The sequence below is a fragment of the Hemitrygon akajei genome, unplaced genomic scaffold, assembly GCF_048418815.1.
Source record: "Hemitrygon akajei unplaced genomic scaffold, sHemAka1.3 Scf000087, whole genome shotgun sequence".
Classification (NCBI taxonomy): Eukaryota; Metazoa; Chordata; class Chondrichthyes; order Myliobatiformes; family Dasyatidae; genus Hemitrygon; species Hemitrygon akajei.
In genome coordinates, this window is record NW_027331973.1 from 2024391 (window position 1) to 2043439 (window position 19049).

Below are 19049 nucleotides of genomic sequence, written 5' to 3' on the forward strand. Positions count from 1 at the left end.
TTGGCAGTATGGAGGATAGGAGGGATCTTGGGGACCGAGTCCGTAGGAAGCTCAAGCCATCTACTCATGTTTACTCTGTGGTGAAGAAAGATTTATGGCGCATTGGCTTTCATCAATCGTGGAATTGAATTTTGGAGCCGGAAAGTAATGTTGCAGCTATACAGGACCTTGTCAGACCCCGCTTGGAGTACTGTGTTATGTTCTAGTCGCCTCACTACAGGAAGGATGTGGAAGCCATAGAAAGGGTGCAGAGGCGATTTACAAGGATGTTGCCCGGATTGGGGAGCATGCCTTATGAGAATAGGTTGAGTGAAGTCGGCCATTTCTCCTTGGAGCGACGGAGAGTGAGATAAGACGATGTATAAGACGATGAGAGGCATTGATCGTGTGGATAGTCAAATGCTTTTTCCAAGGGTTGAAATGGTTGCCACAAGAGGACAAGGGTTTAAGGTGCTGGGGAGTAGGTACAGAGGAGATGTCAGGGGTATTTTTTTTTTTACTCAGGGAGTGGTGAGTGTGTTGAATGGGCTGCCAGAAACGGTGGTGGAGGCGGATACGATAGGATCTTTTAAGATACTTTTGGATAGTTACATGGAGCTTAGAAAAATAGAGGGCTATACGTAAGCCTAGTAATTTCTAAGGCAGGGACATATTCGGCACAACTTTACGGGCCGAAGTGCCTGTATTGTGCTGGAGGTTTTCTATTAATCTATTAATTGTTCATCGGGCTGAGGGTTATTTGTTTCGAATTTCGAAGGTCTCCCAGTTCGTCAGCAGGAAGAATTGAAGACAGTTGCCAGGGACCGGCCCCTCCTGAGGTTGCTCCTTCTCCAGGAGATAGGATGAAGGGAGAAACAATGCCGTTCCACTGAGACCGGCTTGGCGAAGACACTTTTTTTTGTGGTCACGATTTCGCCCAACGGAAATTCCCAACAAATGAGCTGGCCGCGCTTTCCATGATATCAGTTGAACATGGCACATTCAAGCCACACGTCTGCCTACGTGGATGTTCTGCTTCTACACCGCATCTTCCTTCACCGGTCTCTCTGAAGTACCACTTAAGCTATTACAAGTGTATCCTTCACCCACCTTGTCAGGCTGAGAAACAGGATGCTATATCAGCATCTCTCTTGCTGGAACAAACCGAGAGAGATCTGCTGGGCCTCCTTTCATACGCTTCCATTGGACGAAACACTTCAAAATTGATAATCTTATACGATCTACGCTCCCTGATCACGCTCCATCATATGCAAACGTCACTCTGTACAGTTCGGCCCACAAGCCGTCCGATCCCCAGCAGTCCCTGGGGATCTACCCTCCCCGAGTTATACACCGTTCTATCCCCAGTGACTCACCCTCCATGAGGTACACAACGTCGGAACCCAGTGACTTATTCTCTGCGAGTTACACACCGTCCGTTCCCCAGTGGTACCATCTTCCCGAGTTATGCCACAACGCACCCTCCTCCATTCACACACTTTCCCGTCCCCAAGGACCCACCATCCGCGAGTTACACACCGTCTGATCCCCAGAGACCCACGCTCCCAGGGCGCCTGCAGAAGGACTTGGAAAGATTGAGGGAATATGCAAAGAAGTGTCAGATGGAATAAAGATGGAGAGAAGTGTCTGGTCATGCAAGCTGACAGAAGTTGTAACGACATGGGCTAATTTATTAAAGGAGAGAATATTCCAAAATCATAGGTGCAAAAGGTTTTGGGAGTTCTCCTGCAGGATTCTCTCATGGTCAAATTGCCGGCTGAGTCGGCGGTAAGGAAACCAAATGCATTGTTTGTACACATTTCAAGTTCCAAATGCTCGTTGTCATTTCGCAGTACACAAGTGTGATAGGAAGCAAAATGATGGTTTGTCCCGATCCACTGCAGCATAAAAAAAGAATGAAGACAGGAAAACAATAAAGAAAGAAAATAAATGCAAATAGATTATAAGAGCTTATGAACCTAGACTGATTTATGTACATAAACTTACGCAAATGTTAGGCTAATTTCGAGAGGATTGAAATGTAAAAGCAAGGGCATGGTGCGGAGTCTTTATAAGGTGCTGGTCAGACCGTACATGGGGTATTGTGAGCAGTTTTGCGCCCCTTGTCCGAGAAGCCGATGTGCTGGTAATGGATAGGGTCCAGAGGACGTAGACTAGAATGAACCCAGGAATAAAAGGATCAATGCACAAGGAGTGTTTGAGGGCTCTGAACTGTAACACGCTGGAGATTAGCAGCATGAAGCTTCCTGGGGAGTGTGTGGTGGAGGGGGGGGTGGGGGTTTGCTGGAACCTATTCCATATTGAAAGGCCTAGATATTGTGGAAAGGATGTTTTCTATGGTAGGGGGAAGTCTCGGACCAGAGGGTACAGACTCGGGATGGAGGGACGTCCATTTTGAAAGGAGATGAGGGGAATAAGAATCTTCAGCCAGATGGTGGCGAATCTGTAGAATTCATTGCCACAGAATTCTGTTGGATGCTAATACGCTGGGAATACTTCAAGCGCACTTTGATATTGACTTGATTCATCCAGGTGTCCAACGTTCCGGGGAGAAGGCAGGAAAATGGGGAGAAAGAGAAATAATAAGTCAACCATTATGTAATGACGATGCAGACCGGATGGATCGAATGACGCCAGACGGCTGCTGTGTCTTAAGAGCAAACACTATCCGATCAGAAGGATGGGAACAAAACAGTGTTCTTGTTTGATGCCAAGAAACCGTTGTGCAGTCTGATTAGGTTACCATATTTCTTCTTCTTCTTCTTCTTCTTCTTCTTCTTCTTCTTCTTCTTCTTCTTCTTCTTCTTCTTCTTCTTCTTCTTCTTCTTCTTCTTCTTCTTCTTCTTCTTCTTCTTCTTCTTCCTCTTCTTCTTCTTCTTCTTCTTCTTCTTCTTCTTCTTCTTCTTCTTCTTCTTCTTCTTCTTCTTCTTCTTCTTCTTCTTCTTCTTCTTCTTCTTCTTCTTCTTCCTCCTCTTCTTCTTCTTCTTCTTCTTCTTCTTCTTCTTCTTCTTCTTCTTCTTCTTCTTCTTCTTCTTCTTCTTCTTCTTCTTCTTCTTCTTCTTCTTCTTCCCATCTCTCCTACTGAGGCGAAGGCCGCCGTCAGCAGCTTCAAAAATGTGCCTGTCCTGGGATGGTCTTTCGCATTCCCCCACAGAGTACATCGAACATAGAAATCTGCAGCAGCACATTACAAGGCCGACTGCTCACAATCTTGTGCAGGACCATGTAACCCACTCTAGATGTTGGCTAGAATTTCCTTACCGTATTGCTCTCTATATTTCTAAGCTCCATATACCTAGCTAAGAGGCTCTTAAAAGACCCTATTGTATCCGCCTCCACCACCGTCGCCGGCAGTGCATTCCACTTAAACACCACTGTCTTTGCGATTAACTTACCGCTGACATCCCCACTTGCATCTATTTCTAAGCACCTTAAAACTGTGCCCTCTCGCGTTAGGTATTTCAGCCCTGGGAAAAAAGCCTCTGACGATCGGAGGATCAATGCCTCTAATCATCCAATTCGCCTCTGTTCGGTCACCTTTCATCCTCCTTCGCTCCATGGAGAAAAGGCCGAGTTTACTCAACCTATTCCCATAAGGTATGTTATCCAATCCAAGCAACATCCTTGTAAATCTCCTTTGCAATCTCTCTAATATATCCACATCCTTCCCGTAGTGAGGTGACCAGAACTGAACACAGTACTCCAAGTGGGGCCGAACTAAGTTCTAATATAGATGTAACATTCATTCATGGGTCTTGAACTCAATCCCACATTTGAAGAATACAAACACAATATACGACATAACAACACTGCCATCCTGCATAGCAGCTTTGAGTGCTCTGTGGACGTGGATCCCAAGATCTCTCTGATCCTCCACAATGCAAGAGTAATACGTTCAATACTATATTCTGCCTTCAATGTTGACCCCCGGCCAACACTCCTCCTTTTGTAACTGGTCTTGGGAGTGGGGAGTTTATCCCATCTTGTGGAGGGAGAGTCCACCTAAGAAATTATATATATATTTAAAAATATATATGAACAAGAAATTCCGCTGGTTTACAATTTGCATGTGCTTCTGAAGGGCTGAGATTGAATTTGCAATGATTTCTCGATGACAGTGTTAAGAAATGAATGTTAATGAGCTCCCCAGAAACCAGAAGTACTGATAAAACATTTGAGCAAACTTGTTACAAATAAAACCTCTTTCTAAATGAAATGTTGTAAGGATATTGACATGTTAATTTTCACATGGAAAGCGAAGTCAATCGAAGGAAGCATGACAGTTTCTGATTTCCATGGAAATTTTGAAAAGAAACTTACTGTTCATAGCTCTCGACGAGGGAGTATGGTGGCTCCACGATCCATAACAAGGTAAAATTATAAAACATAAAGTTAAGTAACGTAATTCCAGCCCGGGACCTATCATGCCTTTCGGTATTTGCGTAAAAAAATGTTGGGGGCTGGATGGGAATATCCAAATGTCAGCATAGCTTGAGAGGCAGTGTCGGTCGTACAAAAACGCGTTATCCACTCAAGGTTACACTTGGGAGGAAGGAGCAATGATTTCAAATATCCCTGTTTCTTCTGAGAATTGCCTACAGTCAAAGATCTGGTACTTGTCTCAGATATTCCGCAGAAGTCACCGTCCGAATATCTTCACAATTGTTCATTCCTGTGTCGATTTCACTTTGTCACCCTTGGTATGTCAGATGTTCTTTTGTAAAATTTAAAAATAAATAAATACATAAATAAATAAATTTTACCCTTTAATTATCATTGACATGTGTCACAGATTATGATATACTAGCGGAGAGGTTGAATCTTTAGTTTTATTCTGAGGTAGCCACAGAGCTTGGATATATTTGTAAAACTGCTTCAGAGAATGTACTTCAGCTGAAATATTGCATCCATTTGTCTGTTTGTTGTCCTGACCAGCGTTGGCTGTTTCAGTTTCAGTTTTCTAAAACCTGCAGTTTAATGCTCACCATTCCCATGCCTTTCCTGCTTTTAACACCAACACGACTGTCACCGGATTTCCCCAACGTCATCATGAGATTAAATGTGTTGTATTTGAGCGCGGATCCTAAATTGTGCAGGAGATCTCCTTTCTCACTTTGGAAAGTCGTTGTTTTCAGATATAAACCAAAGTAATAATCCAGTATTCGTCCTCCAAGCGGTCATTTCAAGTGTATGTTCTACAATATCGATAACTCGTATCAGTACACTCACACTTCTTAAGCTACACCGCTCCCACTTAAACCTACAGTATGTTCTGCTCCACAGTATTACTGCTGGTTTCACGCCTTATTGAAACGTCGTACAACGCTTTCACAGTACAGGTAGATGACATTAACAACAGGATACGCAATGTACAAACTAGTAGATTTGATGGGACTGGTAGGCTATTTGTTATGAAGATTAAGGATAATTAACTTGGGCAATGGATCAATGAACACAACCTGAAGATTTATTCATTATGGAGACAGGTTAGAGAGAGGGAAAGAGCAAATTGCTTAATATTCCAAATTCGTGATGTTTCATTATATGTAAAGTGGGAGGTAATATAAAGGTGAACTTGCAATATTAATAATCGATTAATGTTAGTCTGCTGGGATATGCCTCAGGTTAGAGAGGTGCAGATGTTGGTTCTTAACCATTGTATCCATGCCCTGACTAGACACGGATATGGGGGCAGGGGGGGGGGGTGTGGCGGGGGGGTGGCAGGCTCAGAGCAGTAAGTTTCTCGTTAGAACTATGGAAGTTATGGCAATTTGCAAACATTGCAACAAAGCCATCACTTACATCATCGAAATCATTGACATAGAACGGAAAAATAATCGGTCCCAACACAGACCTATGTGGAACACTACTAGTCACCGCGGCCAGACAGAAAAGGCTGTCTTTAGTCCCACTCTTTGCCCTCTGCCAGTCAATCAATGCTTTATCCATGCTATAACCTTTTCCGTAAAACTATGTGCGCATAGCTGCCAAGCAACCACATGTGTGGCACTTGTCAAATACCTTCTGATAATGAAAGTATACAACAGTAAATGATTCTCCTTTGTCTATCCGGCTTGCAACCTCCTCAGAGAATTCCAATAGATTTTTCAGGCAGCATTTTCCCTCGACGAAATCATGCCGACTACCGACTTTTTTAAAAAAAATCGTGTTTCTCCAACCATCCGAGACTTTATCCTGAATAATTGACCCCAACATTTTCCCCACCACTGCGGTCAGACGAATGGAGCGAAATCTTCCTTTCTTCTGACTCTGTCCCTTCCTGAAGTGTGAAATGTTGTTGGCAATTTTCCAGACGTCCAAAATCATTCCAGAACAGAGTCATTATTGAAAGATCATCACTAAGTCCTCCAACACTTTCAGAACTCTGAGGTGTACAACATCTGGTCCTGATAACATCTGTCTTCAAGGTTTTGGCTTCACAAAGACCTTCTCTCTCGTCATGGTAACTTCACGCAGTTCATGCTCTTAATGCCTCCTGACATCGGCAACTTCCAACACACTTCTAGTGTTTTCCAGAGCGAAGTCTGTTGCACAATACTGGTTTAGTTTCTCCGGTATTTCATGGTCCCACTTTGCTACATTTCCAAAACCGTTTTCCAGCGGTTCGATATCCACACTCTCCTCTTTTCTTGCAGTTTACGTATCTGAAGAAGCTTTTGCTATCCTTGTTAATATTATTCGTCAGTTTACTTCTGTTTTCAATCTTTACCTTAGTAATGACTTTTTAATTGTCTCTAACTGTTTTTGTTTTAAAAGCTTCCCCATCCTTCAACCCCCCATTAATCTTGCTCAATAATATGCCCTTTCTATTTTTTTTTTCTTTCATGTTGGTCTTGACAGCTTTGGTTACCCATGGTTGCGTCATATTTTCTTTAGAATACCTCTTCTTCTTTGGCACGTATACATCCTGTGCCTTCCGAATTATCTCCAGATATTCCAGCCACTGCAGATCAGCTTTCATTCCTGACAGTTTTCTTTTCCAAACAATTCTGGCCAGCACCTCACTCATGCCTCTGTAATTACTTTAACACTGACATATCACTGTAACACTGATACATCTGGCTTTAGCTTCTCCTCAACGTTCAGGGGGAATTGGAACATCTTATCAGGCCTGGTTCATTGCGCAATGCGCAGTCCATAATAACCAATATTCTAGTGGGCTCAGCCAGGACATACTCTCAAAAGCCATCTTGTAAACACTCTAGAAATCCCGGCTCCTGTAATTAAGCGCCAGCCATGTTTCGCCAATATACCGGTTATTGAAGTCCTTCATGACAATTTTAACATTGCCCTTCTGGCATGCATTTTCTATCACCATGTAGTCCACATCCATTCCACTGTTTTCCGTCAGTTTGATTTTACCCTTGCAGTTCCTTAGCCTTATCCAGAATAGGTCAACACCTTCTAACCCTATGACACTCTGTTCTGGCACTCTGGCTCCCATTCCTCTGCAACTCTAGTAATCCATCGTGCAGCACTAACAAACCTTCCCTAGTTCGGGTGAAAACACTCCTCTCAACACTGACCCCACCTTCCCTGGAAGAGAGACTAGTTATCCAGAAATCTTATGCACCTGGACCTACACCAACTCCATAGCCACGTATTAAAATGTATAGTCTTCACTAGATACTCTAGCATGTGAGGCGGGTAGTAATCTTGGTATTACACTTCTGGATTTTCTGTCCTTTAATTTAGCAGCTACTCTCTGAACTCACTATGCTATACCTCGTCACTCACCATACCCATGTCATTGGCACCCACACAGACCACAACTTCAGGCTATTCACTCGCCCATTTCAGAATGCTGAGGACTCGATTGAAAACATCCCTGACCCTGGCAGCCTGTAGGCAACATACCATCCAGGAATGGCGTTCCTGTCCACAAACTCTCCGCTCTATTTCCCTAACTAACGAATCCCCTATCACTCTAGTATGACTCTTCTTCCCCCTTCTCCTCCGAGTCATAAAGGCAGACTCAGTTCCATGGACCAGACCACTGTGTCTTTCCTCTGTTAGGTCATACCATCCGACAGTATCCAAAGTGAAATTTCATGTTGTTGAGGGAAATGGCTGCCGGGGTGCTCTGCGCTGGCTCCTTAATCTCGCCTGTCATCTTTACCGAGCTGAGAAGATATAAAGAAGAGTAGGAAAATGAAAACGCGCTTTTCTTTCCATGGCTTTCTCTGAGTCTGGCATCTCTTCGCTTAATTTTCGAAGAGCTAAAGCCTTCAGGCCGCCACTCTGACCATCTCCACTCAGATGCCCGCTCAGCCTTCTTTTAATTTGTTCTTATTAATTAACCTTAATCGCCGATTGGTCGAAGAGGGACGGGGCAGTCAGCTGAGGTGCCTGTGTGCCTGCAACCACGGTACTTGACACGCAGCTCTGCAAACTCACAAACTGTGGTCATCTGGACAAGTATTCTGTATTGCAGGAAACTAGTGGCATATCCACCTGTATCTCCGTGAGATTACACCCCAAGAAAGCAGGCCGCATGGTGTTATAAACTTTGCAGAAATCAAAGAACACGATTCTCACAGTGCTGCCTGGATGGTCGTCCATATGGGCTTAAGTCTGTTGAAGCAGGAAGAAACTGGCGTACTCCACACTAAGATGCAGTAAAGCAAACTTCAGGGAGTCCAGTTACGATGGTCCGGATGGGTGACCGGAGCAGTCTTTCTAATGATTTCATAAAATGAGAGGTTACTGCCTCTGGTCTGCATTTACTGGACGTGGTGGGACATGTCTTCTTGGGTACTGGAACTTGACAGGGTATTTTCGACAGCATGGAACCCTCTCCAGACTGAGGCTCAGATCAAAGATGTATTGAAAGACTGCACCCAACTGAGCAGCACACACATTGCGTGCCCGTGGACATAATCCATGGCAGCAGCCTTGATTGGCTCAAGCCTGCTGTTCTCTCGCCTTACCTGCTTAGCTGTAACAGTCCATCTGTCTATGGTCGTTGGCTCTACGGTGTCCTTGGAGAGAGACGGAGGGCGAGGGATGAGCTGGGGATTTGGATAGATTTGAGAGGGGAACAGAAGTCTCCTCATTAAAGCTGTTGAAAAACCAATTCAATTCTTTGGGCTGTCCCGGTCCCCCTTCATTCGTTTTCGTGCCAATCCACACATCCGTTGTGTTTTTCTGTTGTGGTAATTGTCTGGGAAGCATCTAGCAATTGTCAGCTTTCTGAATGATTATTACTGTGTACCTTTCAAGAAAACATCCCTTGAAAATAGGAAAACAAGTTCGTGATTTAGGAGAAGGCGATGATCTCATTTAAGAAGGCACCAGTCAGGTATTGCTGGGATACCAGAGGAGTGACTGCTACAAAATCAATGCAGACACACATTGAAAATTACAAATGCAGGTGAATATATCAAAGAACAACAACAGGAGAAAGACATAGGTAAATCAAATTATATATTTGCATTACGAAACACCAGGGCGACTCTAAATGAGGCTATCTGATGATTTTGCTCAACGTGTTTTGGATAAAGAGGGTAACGTTGATGTTACTGCATTATGTTACGCCCTTAGCACAGTTAGAGAGTGAGAACACCGTCAGACGCCTGTAACGATTGCAAATGCTGAGCTGCAGACTGTGCCTTTGTCAGTCAGTGCCAGTGGAGAAGGGATAACGGAGACAGTGTCACAGATCGATAAATGCTCATTACGATCAGATGGAGATTGAGGCAACGTTGCAGCGTCGTAAAACCCTTAGTGTTATATTCTGCCTCATTTCATTTCTGAAAATATCTGTCTGTGCGCCATGCCTCGGTTGAAAGAGGTTCAACAGGAGCCCCTGCGCACCGGGAACAACCACGGCGTGTCCTCCGCACAGGGAACACTACAGCCTTCGGGAAAGAATAAAAAATCCCCAATTCCAGTTATCTTGGACTCCCGCCTCTTCAGCACCATCACGTTCTACTGCAGTCCGGTCACCTGTAATATTTGACCAGCTTTTATTTTCTTTCCCTGTCAGCAGAGACACAAAATCAGATGAGTTGGCAGCTCTGTGACCGGAAACACTCTGTTTTTTTAAATGGTGTTTTCACAGCATTTTAACGCTTTGAGAACAAAGGAACCTCTTCTAAGGACCAATTGCCAGTTCTATTGAATCAACCAGACAAAATTGTTTATTGCTCCTGCATGGTAGGCTTCACGTAGACTACAAAAATTCTAATTTTGCTGAAGTTTATATCGACTTGAAACATTAACCATTTGTTTCCACATCTTTCGGATGACCAATTGAACTTTTTGAGTCATTTTTTCTTTACTTCCGTTCGGACGTATGTAATAATTCGGGAGTCTGACCGGCCACTGCATATTATTCCCCGTGCATTACATCTCCACATTAAGTAGCATTAGTCAAGTCTGTTGTTTACATCCCGAGGACTTAAATGCAAGTACGCCGGTAAAGCAGGTGCTGATACTGGTACGAGCGGGTGCTCAGTTCAGTCAACATTTTCTCCATTTGTCAATCGGCGGGGAATGATTTGACTGAACTTCTCTACAGCTAACCTCTGGTTTCGCTGTATATTTCAGGGAATTTAACGGCGATTGTGATCTTGTCTCGTGGAAAATGTGGGCTCTCCAAATGTATCACTCGCTACCTTATGGGAATAGCTGCGGTAGATCTCATTGTGGTTGTCCTTACAGTTACTGTGCAGGACATCAATAATCTCTACTTGTATGCCAGTTTCTTGCACTTTACACCGGTTTGCGCTCTGACTTTTCTGTTTAAATGTGGACTCTCCATATGTATCACTCTCTACCTTATGGGAATGGCTGCGGCCAATCTCATTGTGGTTGTCCTTACAGTTACTGTGCAGGACATCAGTAATCTCTACTTGTACGCCAGCTTCTTGCACTTTACGCCGGTTTGCGCTCTGAACGTTCTGTTTAAATGTGGACTCTCCAAATGTATCACTCGCTACCTTATGGGAATGGCTGCGGCCAATCTCATTGTGGTTGTCCTTACAGTTACTGTGCAGGACATCAATAATCTCTACTTGTACGCCAGCTTCTTGCACTTTACGCCGGTTTGCGCTCTGAACTTCCTGTTTAAATTTCCAAGCCTGGACTGCTCGGTTCGGCTCACAGTTGTTTTCACATTTGATCGTTACATTGCGATTTTCTGGCGGAAACTTCGGAAGCGACACTGTACAGAAAGAGTAGCTACTGTAGTAATAGTAATAGTTGCGATTGTGGGAGTTGTGAGGTGTATCCTGTTTTAAATTATAGTGGAGCATGATGTAATAATTAACAATGTACCTTGGCGTTGCGTCCACATATCTGAAAACTTCACTTGATCAGTGTGGAAGATCTACGAGTTTGTTGACAGCATCACCACACCGCAATTAAAGAAAATGTTCAATCTTTCTTTGTAACGGTTTTACAGCGAGACACATTATAGCGGCAAATCGGGTCCGCAAGGGACCCTGCAGTAATACTGAAAATCAAAAAGACCGTGAAGTGGAGAACCAGAGAAAGTCTATTAATATGTTGTTCGCTCTGTCGGGTAATTTCAGTTTACTCTGGATGTCCTATTTAATACACTCTATGAAATGGCAAGCCGTGATTTTTTTTTTCCTTTGCAGACAAGCATTTGAGAACTTCGATATACATCTTGCATCAATGTGGTGTTATGTTAAGGTATCTCAGTACCTGCACCAACACTTGCATCAATGTGGTGTTATGTTAAGATATCTCAGTACCTCCACCAACACTTGCATCAATGTGGTGTTATGTTAAGGTATCTCAGTACCTGCACCAACACTTGCATCAATGTGGTGTTATGTTAAGGTATCTCAGTACCTGCACCAACACTTGCATCAATGTGGTGTTATGTTAAGGTATCTCAGTACCTCCACCAACACTTGCATCAATGTGGTGTTATGTTAAGGTATCTCAGTACCTGCACCAACACTTGCATCTACGGCCTGACGCAGAGGAAGTTCAGAGATGAGCTGAAAAATGGGATGAGATACGCGTTGACAATAAATTGGTTGTTATGCAAGTAACAGTAATAATATCCGAGTCGAACTTGGTTGAAGTTGCAAATGAAATTTCAAAGGCTTCTTTATTTTAGTATTTCAAATACCCAGGAATGCAGATTGAGAGAATTCGCAGTTTTGAGGAAAAGCACTCTAACAAAATTGAAAAGGTAAGTGCATATCTGTAGTGGGAGATTGATAGCTTAAACACTTAATGACATTACTAATGAAGAATGTGTTATGTATAAGGTGATTTTCCATCCTGGTAACATTAACGCCAGCAGTAGAAAACAAATTGCCTCTTGAATAATTAATTTTATAATAACGATAACAGAGAACTTGGTAGTCCAGACTCTGCCCTAATGCCACATTTATTTCAAAATAAACTCCGCCTTTTAAGCCGAATAGTTTAAATAGAAATACCTTGTAAAGAAAATCTCCCATTACTTACTTAGTAGTGAAGCAGTTTGTGGCGTTTCCATAATGACTTGATAACTTGTTTAGTTTTCGGGTTATTTCGTTTGACATCTGGTCAAGAGGAAGAAATAAGCTTTAGGAAGCTGACCTCAGGATTGGAAGGCAACGATCAGACATGACTGTAAATTTACAAAGTAGCCGGGGACAAACTGAAGAATGGAATTTGGATAAATAGAAACATCTACAGAAGGTCTGCAGTAGTTTTAAAGGAAACCCCAAGCCATTCTAGATGTATGTGAAGAACAAGATGACCAGAGTGAGTGTAGGACCGGTCGGGGATAGAAGATGAAACAAGCCTCTGAAGTCCGGGGAAGAAGGGCAGGTCCTGAATGAAGACTTCAGTTCAGTATTCACCAGTGAGAGGGACATTTGTGAGGACAGCCTTAAACGGCCCGATGTGCGACAACATACCGAGGTTAAAAGAGAGGATGTGCTGGAACATCTGAAAAAAAAACATTAAAACAGATAAGTCCTCTTGAGTGTTCGGGAGAAACCCTGGGTGACTGCGGGAAACTGTGATTCCTACTTCAGTGACGGGCAAATTATCGGAGAATATTCTTAGAAACAAGATTTTCGAGAATCCGGAGAACCATTACCTAGTTTTGGAGGATCAGTATGGCTTTGTGAGGGGCAGACCATGTCTCGCGAACCTGGTTCAAATCTGTGAGGGTGTGACGGTTATACTTTCGGTTAACCATGGTAGGGCCTTTCGGAAGGCTTGGTATCCTGGGAAAGTCGTCTTGTGGATTCAGGACTGACGCCCAAGAAGCCAGAGGGTAGTTGTGGATGGAGAGTTTTCTCCCGGATGTTGGTGCCGGTAATGTCCCGCAGAGATCTGTTCTGAGACCCCCGGATATCTGAGCTTTAAAAATAATGTGAGTAAGGAAAAGGAAGGGTGGGTGATTAAATTTGCAATGATGTGGAAGTTGGTGGAAACATGGACAGTGCGGAAGGTTATCATAGATTACAACAGTACAATGACTGGACGGAGAGCAGCTCTGAAAAGATACAGATGGAAATCGACCCGGAATGTTACGGAGTGATTCACTTTGAAAGGATGAATTTGAAGGCAGAGGTGATACTTTCTCGAGTCAAACGAGGGCCGCACATTAGTAAGAGTTTTACAATGGAAACAGAGTGGTGAGACTTTCTCCATTCAGCCGAGGCAAGGTCGTCGGTGCGAATATCACAATAGTCACGGAGTGGTTCACTGCAGGAGCAGGAAGAAGTGTGATTGAACACTTCCGCTGTTCTGCACAGACTCATAGTGACGCTCGAAAGGCAATATAACTAACAGTAAGTCAGGAGAAAAAAATGCAACTTTGTGGCAAATAATAGAACAGCCTGGGAACCTGCGGATAGTTCACAGATTTCACTTGCTACATCTGTTCAAACAGGGAATGGCTAGAGAAAGAGTCGTAGGATTGTGACAGGTTTGAGAATATCTTGAAAGTTAAACAGACAGCATCGCATGTCAAGGGTATGGGGTGGTCAAGTCTTTCTCTGGCAGGGGTCAGGTTCGTGTCAAACAGCCAATATTGTTCTTTAAATTGTCAACAGCCCTCGCTAATTTTCCGAATACACGATCCGTTTTTTTTTCTCGCAAGTCTCTGGAATATCGCTGTGGATCTTTTAATATATTTGGAGGAACATAAGTGCAGTGTATTTTATTGTAATGTATGTCAGCTGTCACTGTGACTTCTATCATTCAAAACGCCCGGAATGGCTGGAAGGAACGAAAGAAGAGATGAACGAATGTTCCCCTTTAATAAAGAAGTGTTGTCTATTCCCTAGCCAGGACAAACTCCTTCCTTCAATTTCAGAAGCGAATGTGCTCTGTCAAATCTTACAAAATAAATCGACTTCACGATAAATGCCTACTTTAAATGCAACACAGATATAAAAATGTCCCATTTAAATAGCTGAAGCCAGGTATCATTGAAAATAACATGAAAAAACGCACATTACAAATTGTCCTAAAGTAAATAGATTGCAATATGACTTGAGGAGCCAAATTCATGATACGGCGAGAGAGTGAGTATAAATAGTTTAACGCAAGTGTTTGTGTAGTAGGTTGTCACTAATGTCCCTGGCGTGATAGCCACGCTAATTGCCTCAGTGGAATTGCTGTCACCTCCATAAAAGTCTGCGAAACCGATCCCCGGTCCATCTGAACAGCTGAAACGTTCCGTACAACTGAACGCTGCTTCTGACGGAATATGGGTTATCCGGCGATTTACTACATCGCGGGCATTTTCTATCCCACACTTGTAGCGGTCGGTGTCCCCGGTAAGTTGCCGGAGCTGGTTACTTTATGTATGGCGTTGTCGTTACTGCGCTGCGGTATCCGCACTGTTACAAAACACAGATACAACCGTCGGCTGAAACGTGTTTCCGGAATCGAGGAATCAAGCATCTGATTGTTTTATTTTCATTTTCTTAGTTTGATCGAAGTGAATTTTTATTTGTCAATTACGTTCGTGCCGATATTGAAATTGTTTCATAATTTCACCTGGCTAGGCTTTCTGAACTGATGCTGGTCTCTGTTTTTCTAGGTCCGAGTTTCTATCAGTGTGGACTCTTCGACCTTATAACAGCAAGGGCAGTTTATTGAATGACGGTCCGGTCTATTTTCGACACGTAGGTCTGTTCTTACATAAGTCAGGATAAAATGTGTTTTTGATTCCACTTTTCACCGCTGCAAACAATCCCATCAGTATTTCACCTTTAATAATTGAAATGGTGTTTACTGGGACGATCTCCCGTTCACCGGTACGTGAGTCTGGAACAGATTCTTTGTTCTGAACGGTGGGAAGGTCGCCAATGCACTGACATTCACAAGCGTCATTGTCCTGCAGCCGGAGTGCAGTGACGGAGACCGCACACTCTGGACTGCCGCTATCCACTTCCAAACAGACCATATCCATGGGGGCATTCAGAGAGTTGCCGCTGACAATATTTCTATTTTGCTTTCCAATTTCTTGAGGTTAATTTACCGGCGATAGTGATCCTATCTCGGCGAAAATGCGGAGTCTGCAAATGCATCACCCGTTACCTGGTTGGAATGCCATCAGCGGATCTGATGGTGGTTGTCGTTGTTGCTTTAGTGAACAGACCAACAATATCTACATTTATTTTAATTATATTTCTTTATTTCCAATTCATTGCAGTAAATTTAACGGCGATTGTGATCCTATTTCGTGGAACATGCGGACTCTCCAAATGCATCACCCGTTACCTGGTTGGAATGGCAACAGCGGATCTGATGGTGGTTATGGTTGTTGTTTTAGTGGAACAGACCAACAATTTCTACATTTATTCCAGATCCCTACTCATCACTCCTGTATGCGCTCTGACACTTGTTTTTGGGAGGGCAGCGACGCACTGTTCTGTTTGGTTTACGGTCAGTTTTACCTTCGATCGTTTCATTGCAATATGTTGTCAAAAGCTGCGGAAACGATACTGCACTGAGAGAACAGCAACAGCAGTTATCATGACCGTGGCTATAGTGAGCTGCGGGAGATGTGTCCCGTTATACTTTGCCATTGAACCTTACGTCATCATTGACAACACGCCGTGGCGGTGCACCGGCTCATATGAATACGTTACTTCATCCACGTGGAAAGGATACGAATTACTGGACAGTATTTTAACACCATTGCTTCCAATCGGCTTAATCCTGGTGTTTAACGGTTTAACCGTAAGACATATCGTTGTGGCAAATAGAGTCCGCGGAAGGCTTCGGCACAGCAGCGACAATCAGAAAGATACCGAGGTGGAAAAACGCAGAAGATCGATGATTTTGCTGTTTTCTATATCAGCTAACTTCGTATTATTTTGGATGCCCTCTGTAGTCCATACCCTGAAATGGCAAGTGCAAAACTATTTTTACCAGGACAGATATTTGAGTTCCCCGGTATACATCCTACAACAGTTTGGGTTCATGTTACAATTTCTCAGCTTGTGCACCAATACTTGTATCTATACACTGACACAGAGGAAATTCAGAGAAGAGCTGAAGAATGGAATGACGTATGTGTTTACATTAAATGGCCATCTGTGTAGATAACGCCCGCGTCTAATGATAATACCGTGGAGTTTTCAAATAAAGCAGTTTTACAATGAACAGGATTGGCAAATACGTCTTGAATTCAAACAGTCATATGCCCGGTCGTCGGGAAAATGCAGAATTGGCGGAAGATTGCTGACTTCATGCAGTTCAGGTCGGTAACAATGGGAACGTTCAGTGCTGCTGGCGTGATTGTTACTTTGGTTGAAGTATGTTCCAAACTATCACAGACACTCGACTGTCACAAGGGCTGGGATGGCTTCAGAACTTTCTGTGTTTTAGGGTCTGGTGAAAGAGTGTAAAGGGAGTGCTCTGCAGTATGTGTAGACGGGCAAGGTGAGATTCTCCGCAGGTGAACAACAAGAAATTTGGAGCTTTTAACGATCTTTACCGAGGAGCCGTCGATCTTCAGCGGGGAGTGGTCGCTCCGTGTCCTCCTGAAGTCAACAGCCATCTCTTTTGTTTTGTTCACATTAAGAGACAGGTTGTTGGCTCTGCTCCAGTGCATTAGCCTTTGCACCTCCTGACTCGTCGGCTGGCTCGTCGTTCCTGTTGATGAGACCCACCGTGGTCTTGTCATCGGCGAACTTGATGATGTGGTTCGAGCTGTGTGTTGCAGCACAGTCGTGGGTCAACAGAGTGAACAGCAGTGGACTGAGCACGCAGCCCTGGGGGGCCCCTGGGCTCAGTGTGATGGTGTTGGAGATGCTGCTCCCGATCCGGACTGACTGAGGAATCCCAGTCAGGAAGTCTAGGATCCAGTTGCAGAGGGAGGTGTTCAGGCCCAGTAGGCTCAGCTTTCCAATCAGTTTCTGAGGGATGATTGTGTTGAATGCTGAACTGAAGTCTATGAGCAGCTTCCGAGCGTATGTGTCTTTTTTGTCCAGGTGGGTTAGGGCCAGGTGAAGGGTGGTGACAATGGCGTCATCTGCTGAGCGGTTGGGACGGTACGCAAACTGCAGGGGGTCCAGTGAGGGGGGCAGAAGGGTCTTGATATGCCTCATGACGAGCCTCTCGAAACACTTCATGATGATGGATGTGAGTGCAACGGGACGGTAGTCATTTAGGCAGGACGCTGAAGAATTCTTCACCACAGGGACGATGGGGGCGGTTTTGAAGCACATTGGAACGGTGGCGCTGCTCAGGCAGATGTTGAAGATGTCAGTGAAAACATCTGCTAGCTGGTCTGCACATCCTTTGAGAACTCTACCAGGGATGTTGTCTGGTCCAGCAGCCTTCCGTGGGTTGACCCTGCACAGGGTTCTTCTCACATCGGCCACAGTGAGACGCAGCACCTGGTCATTTGTAGGAGGGGTGGACCTCCTCGCCACCACGTCATTTTCCGCCTCAGAACGGGCGTAGAAGTTATCAGCGCATTTGGGAGGGAGGTATCACCTGCACAGTCAGTTGATGGTGTCCTGTAATTGCTGATGTTCTGGATGCCCTTCCACATGCGGCGCGTGTTGCCACTGTCCTGGAAGTGGCTGTAGATTAGCTGGGCGTGTGCACGCTTTGACCCTCTGATAGCTCGGAATAGTTTGGCCCTTGCTGTTGATAGAGCTGCCTTGTCGCCTGCTCTGAAGGTGGAGTCGCGGGTCCTGAGCAGCGCACGCACCTCCTCGGCCATCCATGGCTTCTGGTTTGCACATATAGTGATGGTCTTGGACAGAGTTACATCATCAATGCACTTGCTGATGTAGCTGGTCACTGATGCTGTGTACTCCTCTAAGCTGGTAGAGTCGCCATCAGTTGCAGCCTCCCTAAAGATGTTCCAGTCAGAGTGCTCAAATCAGTCTTGAAGAGCAGAGATGGCTCCTGCTGGCCAGGTTTACACCTGCTTCTGAACTGGTCTGGAGCGTCTGACGAGCGGTCTGTACGCTGGGATTAGCATAATATAAATGAGGTTTGAGTAACCGAGGTGGGGGCGGGGCTCTACCCGGTACGCGTCGGTGATGTTTGTATAAGCAAGGTCCAACGAGCCCCACTCCCCCCATTACATAGTCCACATACTGATGGGATTTGGGGAGCGCTGACTTTAGGTTCATGTGGTAAAAGCCACCGGCGACAATAAACAGTCCATCGGGGTGTGTGCTCTGCAGTTCACTAATAGCCCCGTACAGTTCAAAGAGCGCCTCCTTAGCATTAGGAATGTAGACCAAAGGTGAATTCTCATGGTAAATAAAATGGTCTGCATCTAACAGCCACAAACCCCACTTTCGATGAACGGTGTCTGGAATCCAGCACAGAGTTCTTACACCATTCCGTGTTGATGTAAATACACACACCTCCACCGCGAGTCTTACCGGAGAGAGCTGCATCCGTGTCCGCTCGAAATAAGGCGAGCCCGTGTAGCTGAATGGCAGGGTCCGAAATTCCATGAGTGAGCCATGTCTCTGTGAAAACATAAGCAGAGCAGACTCTGTACTCCCGCCGAGTATTTCGCTAAAGTCGGATGTAGTCCACTTTATTGTCCAGGGAGC